A 12,060-nucleotide genomic window follows, 5' to 3' on the forward strand; every position below is an offset into this window, starting at 1 on the left:
ATAGTAAAATGCCATTGAAAATGACTTTGGATCTTAAGGTCTGGATCATATTCTTACCTCAAAACCCCGTGGGTCACAGAGAAACAGAGAGGCTAGCTGGTGTGTCTGCTTTGCCAGATATTCAGTTTGATCTTTCGTATCACACACAAAGTTAGTCGGAGCTTCAGAGCAGATTTCCTTTTTGGTTTTGCTCTCTGTGAATTTATGTAGGGTAGTAAAGGATTTATCCTATTTTTCTGATGAGTTCAACCTACAGTCAGTATGGAGGCTCATACTGGGAGAAACCTTCCACATTTTTGCTTGTAAAGCATATAAAAGAACACTCTATACACAAGCATATCTTACATTTTGTTTTTTCCCAGTGTTTTGATGCTGCTACCTTAAGGTGGAAGAGCATTCTGGGGATCAACATGAACATGAGCAAGCCAAGCATCCTGCATTTTGAGAAGTGTTATGGCCAGAGCCAGCTGTTGTTTTGGAAGTGGAATTAGATCCAAGTACTGTCAAAAAGTTCATAGGATCATAGAAATTACTGATATAAGAATCTACTGGTGTTGGTTAATCCCTGTCACTGGAGGATTGTTCCAAACAGTTAAGTTGTTACTATTTTGTCCACTTTGAAATGACTGAAGTGATGAAGTTTTCATATCTTGGGAATCTTTCTGTGGTCTAATAGATTTGACTGCTGATTACTTGTCCTAATATTCCGTTTAAATTTCCTGGGCTTAATTTCATATCATGACTCCTAGAGTAACCTCATGGACTACAACAAACAATTCTTCTCCTTCCTTGGTGTGTCTGTCCTTCCAATATTTGTACACAGTTATCTTACATGCCCTGAATTTACATTTGGCTAAGTTTTATATATATATATAAGTGTTCCTCATAAATCAGTTCCTGTAGCCCTTTATTGCTGTTGTTGCCTTTCTCTCATCTCTCTCCAACTTGTCTGAAATTTTCTCAAAAATGCCCAGACAAGTACCCAGTAGGTACTGTCACTTTAATAGCAAGTAGTGAATGACTATGGCCTCTGTGCTCCTTCATGTGATCCTTCTTCTCGTGCAGGCCCCAAAACACACTTTTTCACTTTGCTGTCATACCGTATCCTAGTTAGTTCATAGGCAACGAGTTATATGGGCCCATGGTGCCCATGCTCCAACAATACTTAGAAACGTGGGCCCGGCTCCACCAATATTTGAGCTTTCTTCACTTTTGGGGGCCCTGCGCTTCAGGGGGATGTGGGGTCCAGGGCATCCTGGGAGGTTCGGGGGGGGGGGGCCTGGCGCCAGCAACAGTGAGTGACCCGACCCCAGCCTGCCCCGTTGGCTCCCGATGTCACTTGGGGGAGGGGGTGGAGGGTGGAAAGAGGCAAGGCGGGGGCTTGGGGGAAGGGGTGGAATGGGGGCAGGGAGAGAACAGACCTGGGGCGGGCTCGGGCTGGGTCGCTTGCTGCTGCTGGCACCAGGCCCCTCGCTAACCCTCCAGGCTGCCCTGGACTCCGTGTCCCCCTGAAACGCAGGACTCCCCAAAGTGCAAGGCCCAGGTTGGTTGCCCAAGTCCATCCTGTAGACAGGATGTCTCTGCCTGGACCCATTCTGCACCACCAAAAATTATATACACTTGGCACCCATAAATTTGTTGACCAACATTCACCATCAAGTCTTAATATTTGTCATTGAATATTGTATTTCAGATTATTTCCAATCCAGTCTAGCCTGCTGTTCTCAAATATGAATCTAATTTTTGCTTTTCCTGCTAACACTTCTAACCACTTTCAATCCCCTTCTGTCATTTCTGTGTTCTCCCTAGTGTTTACAACACCTACAGATATAGTATCAGCAAATGTAATTAACACACCATTTACCCCCTATTCTAGGTCATTAAGGAGGACAGAAATATTTGTGTGTGCTTTGCATACTCTAATAAGTGAGAAAAAATACAAAAGTGCAGGGAGAAAATTATGTTACTGATTTGATTTTTAAACACTTAGCATAGAGAACCCTACTTTTCTTTGTTAATTCTTCCAGTCTTTAATGTATAAAAAGATGGTGTGTGGAATTAATGAGCAACCAGCGGAGTTTACTTTGACAATTAGAAGCCAATGAAATCCTTTTTTATTGACAATTACCCACCATCTCCTCCCTGCAGCCTCACTGTCTAACAAAGATCTTAAGATACCAATGGCTTTAACTCATACTGAATCCTGGAAACTACTAAAATGAATTCTGTGCATTCTGATGACTAACTAGAAGAAACAGCATGGTGAATTTTCAAGTCCAGTACTTTGGCTCATGCAAAGCAACTGCATTTCTGAAGCCAGTCAAGCTGAGACAAGAAAGTTATTGCCTCTAGCCTTATAACTTTGATCTTGCTTTGATTGATGTTGTATAGCTATGAATTCTTCAAGGTCATAGGACTTAAATTCTCAACAGTCTTACCTAAAGATCTGGATGATGAGCCAGTAAAATAAGTTGTGTATATATTGAATCCTGCAACTCTGTTGTTACACTATGTTTTCCTTAACTCATCCCACCTGTTTATCCCTTATAGTGATTTCTGGAGGAGAACAATACTATTTATGGGTAATGTCAGGGTCTAATGCTAATATTTCCATTGTTATATGACAAAGCATCACTACTGCCTATTAGGACAGCATAGATGAAAACAAGAAGCTAGTAGAATGAGAAACTGATATTAAGGTTAACTAGGCCAGGAAATCTTTAACTCCGGCTGAGGTCAGAATGATGAGAATACATCTTCTTGGAAGGCTGCACTAAAATACTGCTCTGAGCCTCCAACTGTTTGCTGTGGACTGAGGAGACTAGTGTGAGATCAGCCATACCAGGCTTTATTCTCTTATTTTTGTGCATCCTGTGTAGTTGGAAGGGGGGAAAAATCTTGTGAATTTTGCGTGCTAGCAATGAACTGCATATAAATAACATGCATATTTCTTGGATTTCAGTTTCATAAAACTGCTGAATGGCTCTTCCCCTGCTTCAGTGACATACCTCAGTGGAGTGCAGGCAAAGAGCAAGAGAAAATGAAGGCAAGGTCAGCCCTAAAAATGAAAAAGCATTTTCAGTTTCAATAGATGCTTTATGTCCAATCAAAAGGAAAGCCTTGACAACTTTCTCCCATCCAACAATGCCTCATCTCAGTGCTATGTGAATGGCTGCAGTATGGGGTGTGGGGAGGTGGGTTAATGAAAATTTGCCAAACTCTCAAGATTCAGTCCGAGGCTGGTGACTTAAATTGGGGGGAGTTTTAAATGAAAATTGATTTACAACTTACAAGAAAATTATCATACCATCCTAAATTTCACAAATATGTATGAGATTTAGGGAGCTATAACACTGGGATGTGTTGTACATTACATTAATGTATTTATATGAAACATTTAATCAGAAATGATTCCAAACCAGTTTGCAAATTGCTGTGCTCTGTGTGTGCATGTATGTATTATGTATGTAGGCCTACATTTTCAAAAGTGCCTAATGATATTTAGTCCCCCAACTCGAAATATTTTAAGAGTGGTTTTCAGAGGGTTGGTGCTTATCACTTCCTGAAAATCAGTCCTGTGAAAAGCTGGAACCAAAAGCGGAGGCACCACAATTGCTAGTCCATGCTCTATATGTGTGTAATTTTCTCTCTAAAATTGTGCATCTATGTATACATTGCCTTGCTTCAGAAAACTAGTCTGCATGCAGAATAGTTTACTTAGCAAGAACAGACCAGTTATCTGAATAAAACAGGCGATGCTGTCTGATCTAATCAACATCTGTAGTTAGAGTGGCACATATTTATAACAGCTGGTAGGAGAGGAAAGGGAGTAGAAACAGGGTTGACTGCTAAGAACACTCTCTTGTGGAAGTCAGCCAGCAGTACTGGAGGGAGCTATTTAGCAGCAGCCAAGGGGAGACAGAGAGTAAAGCTTGTGGGCAGTGAGGGCGTTGCAGAGAGATTGGGCTCAAGAGTAGGGAGGAAAGAGTCTGGGGGGAGGCAATCTGGTGTGAAAGAAAGAACTTGACAGAATGGCAGACTGTATGGAAGACCAAACAGCAAGCCTTGGTCCTCCTAGGAGGATTAGTTATTACTAAAATTATTTGACCAATGTACATACACTGCATTTGTGAATGTTTCTGTTGATGCTGAAAATGATCAGTGCAGTGATAATCTACATTGTGCCATAGCAAAGAACTTGGAAAAGGGAGCCATGGTAAATTCAAGGGTCACCAGTTCAGAGAATTATGGCTGTAAGGAGATAGGCTAGAATTTTCCAAGAGCCTAGTCCCATTAGCAAAGGAGGATGAAGTGTTTCTGCTTGGTAAATGCAGGCGTAGGTGCATGCACAGTGCTTGTAGAAAGTGGAGGGATTTTTGTGTGTTGCCAGATACACAAAACAGATAGGCAATGGTAATTTCCAACAGTTTGTTTGTCTGTAATCAGGTTGCAACTTTATTATTAGATGTCAGGGACTACCCAGCAGATAAAAGTGTGCAATGCAGGTAACCCCATGTTCATTCAATAACTTCCCAGGGGGCTTCTGCCAGTCCCTCTCCCTTTTTTCATCCAGGTCCCCAGCCAACCCATTGCTGGGACCTTACTATCCACCCTCCCCATTTTAGGAGGATTAAGGTGAGCAATAAGAAAGGGGGGTTGACACCCTACTGTACTAATCATAAGAGCCCCAATCATCTCCCCCCCCAGTTTCGTTCCTTTAACTAACATCTCCTTTTTAAGTCCTTTTCCAAGCCATTTATCCGGTCACTATATACCTTTCCTCTGGAGTACCTGCACTGTACATCTGCCACAAGGAGGCGCCAGCCATTAGCTTAGCTGCCTCCTCCACAAACCCAATTGGGTTCCCAGACATCTGCCAATGCCCTCTTTTATATCAGCCAAAAACATGTCTGAGAGGTGAACCTCATCCTCCCGAAATAACTCTGGTGCCCCATATACTATGCCAAGATGTGAAATTACTGACTTTCCTATGGTCCCAAGAAATCTGGTCACCTCTACATTCACATACCTCCTTGCCTTGTCCACCGTGGGAGGGAGGGCCTCATGGCTCCATGCCAAACCCTGCGCTGAAGTATCTCTGACCATACAATTTTAACTCATGGGAAAAATTCAAGGATCAGCATCAAGTCCCTCCTTGTTCCACCCCTTTACACATTCCTAAATCGTTTTCCCCAAGATGTACCACAGTTATATCTGGTGGCTGCTGATGGGTCCCCCATAGCATTCGGCAATGGTATCAGCTGATCCCATAACATGCCTCTCTTTCCATGCCAACTCAGTATTGCTTCACCGCTGAACCCCAACTGCAAACCCTCAGACAACTTGGACGCACTCCTATGCACCCAAAACACAATACTGTGCCTGCAGATCCACACCACTGTCTGCATGGCTGATCATTCAACATCTGGAATGAGGTTACAACAAATTTAATGTGACTTACCACCTGAGGTTTCACATATGTTCGGTACACTTACTAATGCCAATGCCTGGTTGCCTGAATTGCCTCTGCTCCTATATCTAGCTGTGCTGCGGCTGTTGCTACCCCAATTCTGAATGAGTGGGAACCAAATTTGTGGGCTAACAGCCTCAGACTTGTCAGTCCCTGTCTCAATAGTGTAATGAATGATATGTTGTGAGGGGACTCCCATCACCATGGATAAAAAGGGGCCCTTCCCTGGCCCCCAACCGTATCTCCATATAGGCCTTCAAAGCCTGCTTGGGGCGGACTCTAGGCTCAGTGACCTCCCATAGGGTAACAGATTCACTCCAGCCTACTTGATCCTCCTTTGACCTTCACAAGTGTAATATCACTGAATGCTCGTGTCATTGTACATCACGCAGTTCCAAAGCTCTTTCCATCCAGTCCCTACCAGACCCAGGTACTAGCTTGCTGATCCTGAAAGCACCAAACAATGATATCAAGAACGCTGCCCTGAACAAGGCTGCCTCTTGTCCACCATGACATACGACGCCAGTGATCTGCACAACATCACTGAGAGTGTAAACTATGATAGGATGATGTGAATCTTCCGTGGGGCCACCGGGATGCACCACCCCACCAACAACATTCAAGCTAAAAACCACCACAAGGATCTGGATAACCATTAAGCCTAATGATGAGCGTAATGGCAGAAAGATGATTCGAGATTGGTGAGGATGTCAGGTGATGGGTTGCCAATGACACCATGTACCACAACACCTATTCCTCTGTAATAAATCATAGTTTTGTCTGGCCTTCCCGATTCTGAAATTCCATGAAATCATTAAAACTTCTCTCATAGCTCTGCTACATGCGTGGAGCAACTGATCTCTGCACTACACTGACAGCTATTCTACAGCCATTCATAGTGCTAGCGGCATCTGCCTGGGTTCCTGGCTGGCTCCTGGTGCCAGCTCCATAAATCTGTACATCTGAACATGAGACCAGACATAAGCTATGCCCTTATCAACTCCAATGAGGTGATGAAGTAATCTGTATTTTCTGGAGCCTTCTTGGGGGCCAAGCCTTGGTGGGGGGTATCATAACCTTAGTCCCAGATTTGGACCTTAGCGTCCAAAATATGGGGGTTAGCATGAAAACCTCTAAGCTTAGCTACCAGCTTGGACCTGGTACTTGCTGCTACCACCCAAAAAATTAGAGTGTTTTGGGGCACTCTGGTCCCCCTGAAAAGCCTTCCCTGGGGACCCCAAGACCCAAATCCCTTGAGTCTCACAACAAAGGGAAATAATCCTTTTTCCCTTCCCCCCTCCAGGTGCTCCTGGAGAGATACACAGACACAAGCTCTGTGAATCCAAACAGAGTGACTCCCCCTCTCCGTTCCCAGTCCTGGAAACAAAAAGCACTTTCCTCTTCACCCAGAGGAAATGCAAAATCAGGCTAGCAAATTCAACACACACACAGATTTCCCCCTGATTTCTTCCTCCCACCAATTCCCTGGTGAGTATAGACTCAATTTCCCTGAAGTAAAGAAAAACTCCAACAGGTCTTAAAAGAAAGCTTTATATAAAAAAGAAAGAAAAAATACATACAAATGGTCTCTCTGTATTAAGGTGACGAAATACAGGGTCAATTGCTTAAAAGAATATTGAATAAACAGCCTTATTCAAAAAGAATACAAATCAAAGCACTCCAGCACTTATATTCATGCAACTACCAAAGAAAAGAAACCATATAACTTACTATCTGATCTCTTTGTCCTTACACTTAGAAACAGAAGATTAAAAAGTAGAAACTACTTCTCCAAAGCTCAGAGAAAGCAGGCAGACAGAAAACAAAGACCTCGGACACAAAATTCCCTCCACCCAAAGTTGAAAAAATCCGGTTTCCTGATTGGTCCTCTGGTCAGGTGCTTCAGGTGAAAGAGACATTAACCCTTAGCTATCTGTTTATGACACGCCCCCCAAATTGCAGACAGTGGGGAAGCTCACTGGCGGCGATTTCCTTCTAGAACTTTAAAATAAACAGATTACTACAACACATGCACCTTTACATATACTACTAAATATATAACTAACAGACTTCTGCATTTTAAGAACACTTTTTAACTACTGAATTCTGGGAAACTTTCACGGGAGAGTGCATCAGCAACTTGGTTAGAAGCTCCTGTGATGTGTTGAATTTCAAAATCAAAATCTTGGAGAGCTAAACTCCAACGAAGAAGTTTCTTGTTGTTCCCCTTGGCAGTATGAAGTCACTTTAGTGCAGCACGGTCAGTTTGTATTTGGAACCGCCGTCCCCAAACATATGGGTGTAGCTTTTCCAGGGCGTACACAATGGCATAGCATTCCTTTTCACTGACTGACCAGTGACTTTCCCTCTCAGACAGTTTTTTGCTGAGAAACACGACAGGATGGAAGTTGTGATCTGTTGCTTCCTGCATGAGCACTGCTCCTATACCACGCTCAGATGCATCTGTGGTTACTAGGAATGGTTTGTCAAAATCCGGGGCCCTGAGCACAGGGTCAGACATGAGCGTTGCCTTAAGTTGGGTAAAGGCCTTTTGACACATATCAGTCCACTTAACTGCATTTGGCTGGGTCTTTTTGGTCAGGTCGGTCAATGGGGCAGCGATTTGGCTGTAGTGTGGTACAAATCGCCTGTAGTATCCGGCCAAGCCTAAGAAGGATTGGACCTGTTTCTTTGACCTTGGGACAGGCCACTTTTGGATAGCATCCACCTTGGCCTGTAGGGGGTTTATGGTTCCTCGACCCACCTGGTGCCCCAGGTAAGTCACTCTGTTTTGGCCTATTTGACACTTTTTGGCCTTAACAGTTAGTCCTGCCTGCCTGATGCGCTCAAAGATCTTTTCCAGGTGTAGTAGGTGTTCGGGCCAGGAGTCTGAAAAAATGGCCACATCATCGAGGTAGGCAACTGCAAATTCTCCCAGTCCAGCTAGTAGACCATCTACCAGCCTCTGGAAGGTGGCGGGTGCATTTCGAAGGCCGAAAGGAAGGACATTGAATTCATACACCCCCGCATGGGTGACGAATGCTGACCTTTCCTTGGCAGGTTCATCTAGTGGTACTTGCCAGTACCCCTTGGTTAAGTCTATTGTAGAGATGAACTGGGCACGTCCCAACTTCTCCAATAGCTCATCGGTGCGTGGCATTGGATAGTTGTCCGGACGAGTTACCGCATTTAGCTTACGGTAGTCCACGCAAAAGCGTATTTCCCCATCTGGTTTGGGTACCAGAACCACTGGAGATGCCCATGCACTGGTAGATGAGCGGATTATACCCATCTGTAGCATGTTCTGGATCTCCCGTTCTATAGCAGCTTGGGCATGAGGAGACACCCGGTAGGGTGGGGTTCTGATTGGGTGAGCATTACCTGTATCAATGGAGTGGTATGCCCGTTTAGTCCGTCCTGGGATGGCTGAGAACAATGGGGCGAAGCTAGTGCACAGCTCCTTGATTTGTTGCCGCTGCAGACGTTCCAGGGTGGTTGAGAGGTTGACCTCTTCCACGCCATCGTCTTTTTTCCCGTCGTAGTAGACACCGTCAGGCCACTCAGCATCATCTCCCTGGACTGTAAACTGACAAACCTGTAAATCGCTGGAATAGAAAGGCTTGAGAGAATTAACATGGTACACTTTAGGCTTTAGTGAGGAATTGGGAAATGCTATGAGGTAGTTTACAGTTGCCAGGCGCTCTTGGACCGTGAATGGCCCTTCCCATGATGCTTCCATCTTATGGGCCTGTCGCGCCTTCAAGACCATAACCTGGTCTCCTACCTTGAAGGAACGTTCTCTGGCATGTCTGTTATACCAGGCCTTTTGCTCTTTTTGAGCATCCTTTAGGTTCTCTCTAGCAAGGGCTAAAGAGTGTCGGAGGGTGCTTTGTAGGTTGCTTACAAAGTCCAGAATGTTAGTTCCTGGAGAAGGCGTAAACCCCTCCCATTGCTGCTTCACCAACTGTAATGGCCCCTTAACCTCGTGACCATACACAAGTTCAAATGGTGAAAACCCTAAACTGGGATGTGGTACAGCCCTGTAGGCAAACAGCAACTGCTGCAACACTAGGTCCCAATTATTGGAGAATTCGTTGATGAATTTTCGTATCATGGCCCCCAAAGTTCCATTGAACCTTTCCACCAGGCCATTGGTTTGATGGTGGTACGGGGTGGCAACTAAGTGATTCACCCCATGAGTTTCCCACAGTTTTTCCATGGTCCCTGCCAGGAAATTAGACCCTGAATCTGTAAGGATGTCGGAGGGCCAACCTACCCTGGCAAAGATGTCTGTTAGGGCCAGGCACACAGTGTTAGCCCTGGTGTTGCCTAGAGCTACTGCTTCCGGCCATCGGGTAGCAAAGTCCACTAAAGTAAGTACGTACTGCTTTCCTCTGGGCGTCTTTTTTGGGAAAGGGCCCAGAATATCCACAGCTACTTGCTGAAATGGGACCTTAATTATGGGGAGTGGCTGGAGAGGGGCCTTGACCTGGTCTTGAGGCTTTTCCACTCTTTGGCATACCTCACAAGACCGGACATACTTGGCAACATCCTTGCCCATCCCCTCCCAGTGGAAGGACTTCCCCAACCGGTCCTTGGTTCTGTTCACCCCAGCATGGCCACTGGGATGATCATGGGCTAAGCTTAAGAGCTTCCCCCGGTACTTAGTTGGAACCACCAACTGTTTTTGCGGCTGCCATTCTTCCCGGTGTCCACCAGAAAGAATTTTCTTGTATAAAAGTCCTTGGTCTATAACAAACCGGGATCGATTAGAAGAGCTGAGAGGCGGTGAGGTGCTCCGTGCCGCCGCCCACGCTTTCTGAAGGCTGTCATCTGCTTCCTGCTCAGTCTGGAACTGTTCCCTTGAGGCGGGGGTCACCAGTTCTTCCTCAGACTGTGAACTTGGGCTTGGTCCCTCTGGAAGCGATGTAGGTGATGGGGTTGTTTCCGTTGCTGGTGAACCGCTCTCCGCTGGTGCACCTGAGGGTATTTCAGGCTCTGGCTGAGCCTTTTGGGTATGGCTGTCTGTTGTTTCTGCCAGTTGTGGCTCGCTGGCGCCCACTGGCGTTGAGTTTGAAGATGGGGTTGCAATCGCTGGTGCTGGGTGCTGTTCCAGTTCCGGGCCTGGGACTGGAGATGCTGTGGCTGTTTCAGTGGTAGGCATGGAATCTGGATCCACTACCTCTGTCTGGGTCTCTGGTAACACAGACGGGGCCTCTGTGGATGGCTCAGGAACAGGAATGGGTCTGGAAGCTTGCCTGGTTTGGCTATGTGTAACCATTCCCACTCTCTTGGCCCGCCTCACCTTTTTGGCCAAGTCTTCCCCCAGTAGCATGGGGATAGGATAATTGTCATAGACTGCAAAAGTCCACATTCCTGACCAGCCTTTGTACTGGACAGGCAGTTGAGCTGTAGGCAAGTCTACAGCTTGTGACATGAAGGGGTAAATTGTAACTTTGGCCTTTGGGTTGATGAATTTGGGGTCAACGAAGGATTGGTGGATAGCTGACACTTGTGCCCCCGTGTCTCTCCACGCAGTAACCTTCTTTCTGCCCACTCTCAAATTTTCCCTTCGCTCCAAGGGTATTTGAGAGGCATCTGGGCCCGGGGATCTTTGGTGTGATGGTGGTGTAATGAATTGCACTCGCATGGTGTTCTTTGGACAGTTGGCCTTGATATGTCCCAGTTTATTACACTTAAAGCATCTTCCATCTGATGGGTCACGGTGCCGAGGTGAGTTACTAGAGACTGGTGAGGTGGAAGGGTAGGGTGTCTGTGGCTTTACTTGGGTGGTATGTGGGGTCTTTGGCTGTCCTCGGTTGTAGGGTTTATGGTCTGTGTGCCCCCTGGGGTAATCGTTCCCCTTGACAGTAGCTTTCTTGCTTTCTGCCAATTCCATCCATTTGGCTCCAATCTCCCCCGCCTCAGCGAGATCTTTGGGTTTTCCATCTTGTATGTACCGTGTGATGTCTTCAGGAACACCATCCAAGAACTGCTCCATTTGTATGAGGAGGTGCAGTTCTTCCAAGGTTTGAACGTTGTTTCCTGTTATCCAGGCCTCATAGTTTTTTGCAATGTAGTAGGCGTTTTTGGGAAATGACACCTCTGGTTTCCACCTTTGGGTTCTGAAGTGCCGACGGGCATGATCTGGGGTTATCCCCATTCTGTATCTGGCCTTAGTTTGAAAAAGTTTATAGTCATTCATTTGCTGCTTAGGCATTTCAGCTGCCACCTCTGCTAAAGGTCCACTGAGCTGTGACCTTAATTCTACCATGTACTGGTCTTCGGGGATGTTGTACCCAAGACAGGCTCTTTCAAAATTTTCCAAGAAGGCCTCGGTGTCATCCCCTGCCTTGTAAGTGGGAAATTTCCTGTGCTGTGGAGCAATAATTGGCGCCGGGTTGTTAGGGTTGGTTGGAGTCTGTTGCTTAGCCTTTTCTAATTCCATGGCCTGTTGGTGGGCTTCCCTCTGGAGTTCTATCTGTCTTCTGTGGGCTGCCTCTTCTTCTTCTAGTTTCCTTTTGTGTGCTGCCTCTTTGATTTGTTCTTCTCTTTCTTTCATCTCCATTTGTCGCCTGTGTTCAGCTTCT

The sequence above is a fragment of the Gopherus evgoodei genome, chromosome 6 (assembly GCF_007399415.2).
Source record: "Gopherus evgoodei ecotype Sinaloan lineage chromosome 6, rGopEvg1_v1.p, whole genome shotgun sequence".
Classification (NCBI taxonomy): domain Eukaryota; kingdom Metazoa; phylum Chordata; order Testudines; family Testudinidae; genus Gopherus; species Gopherus evgoodei.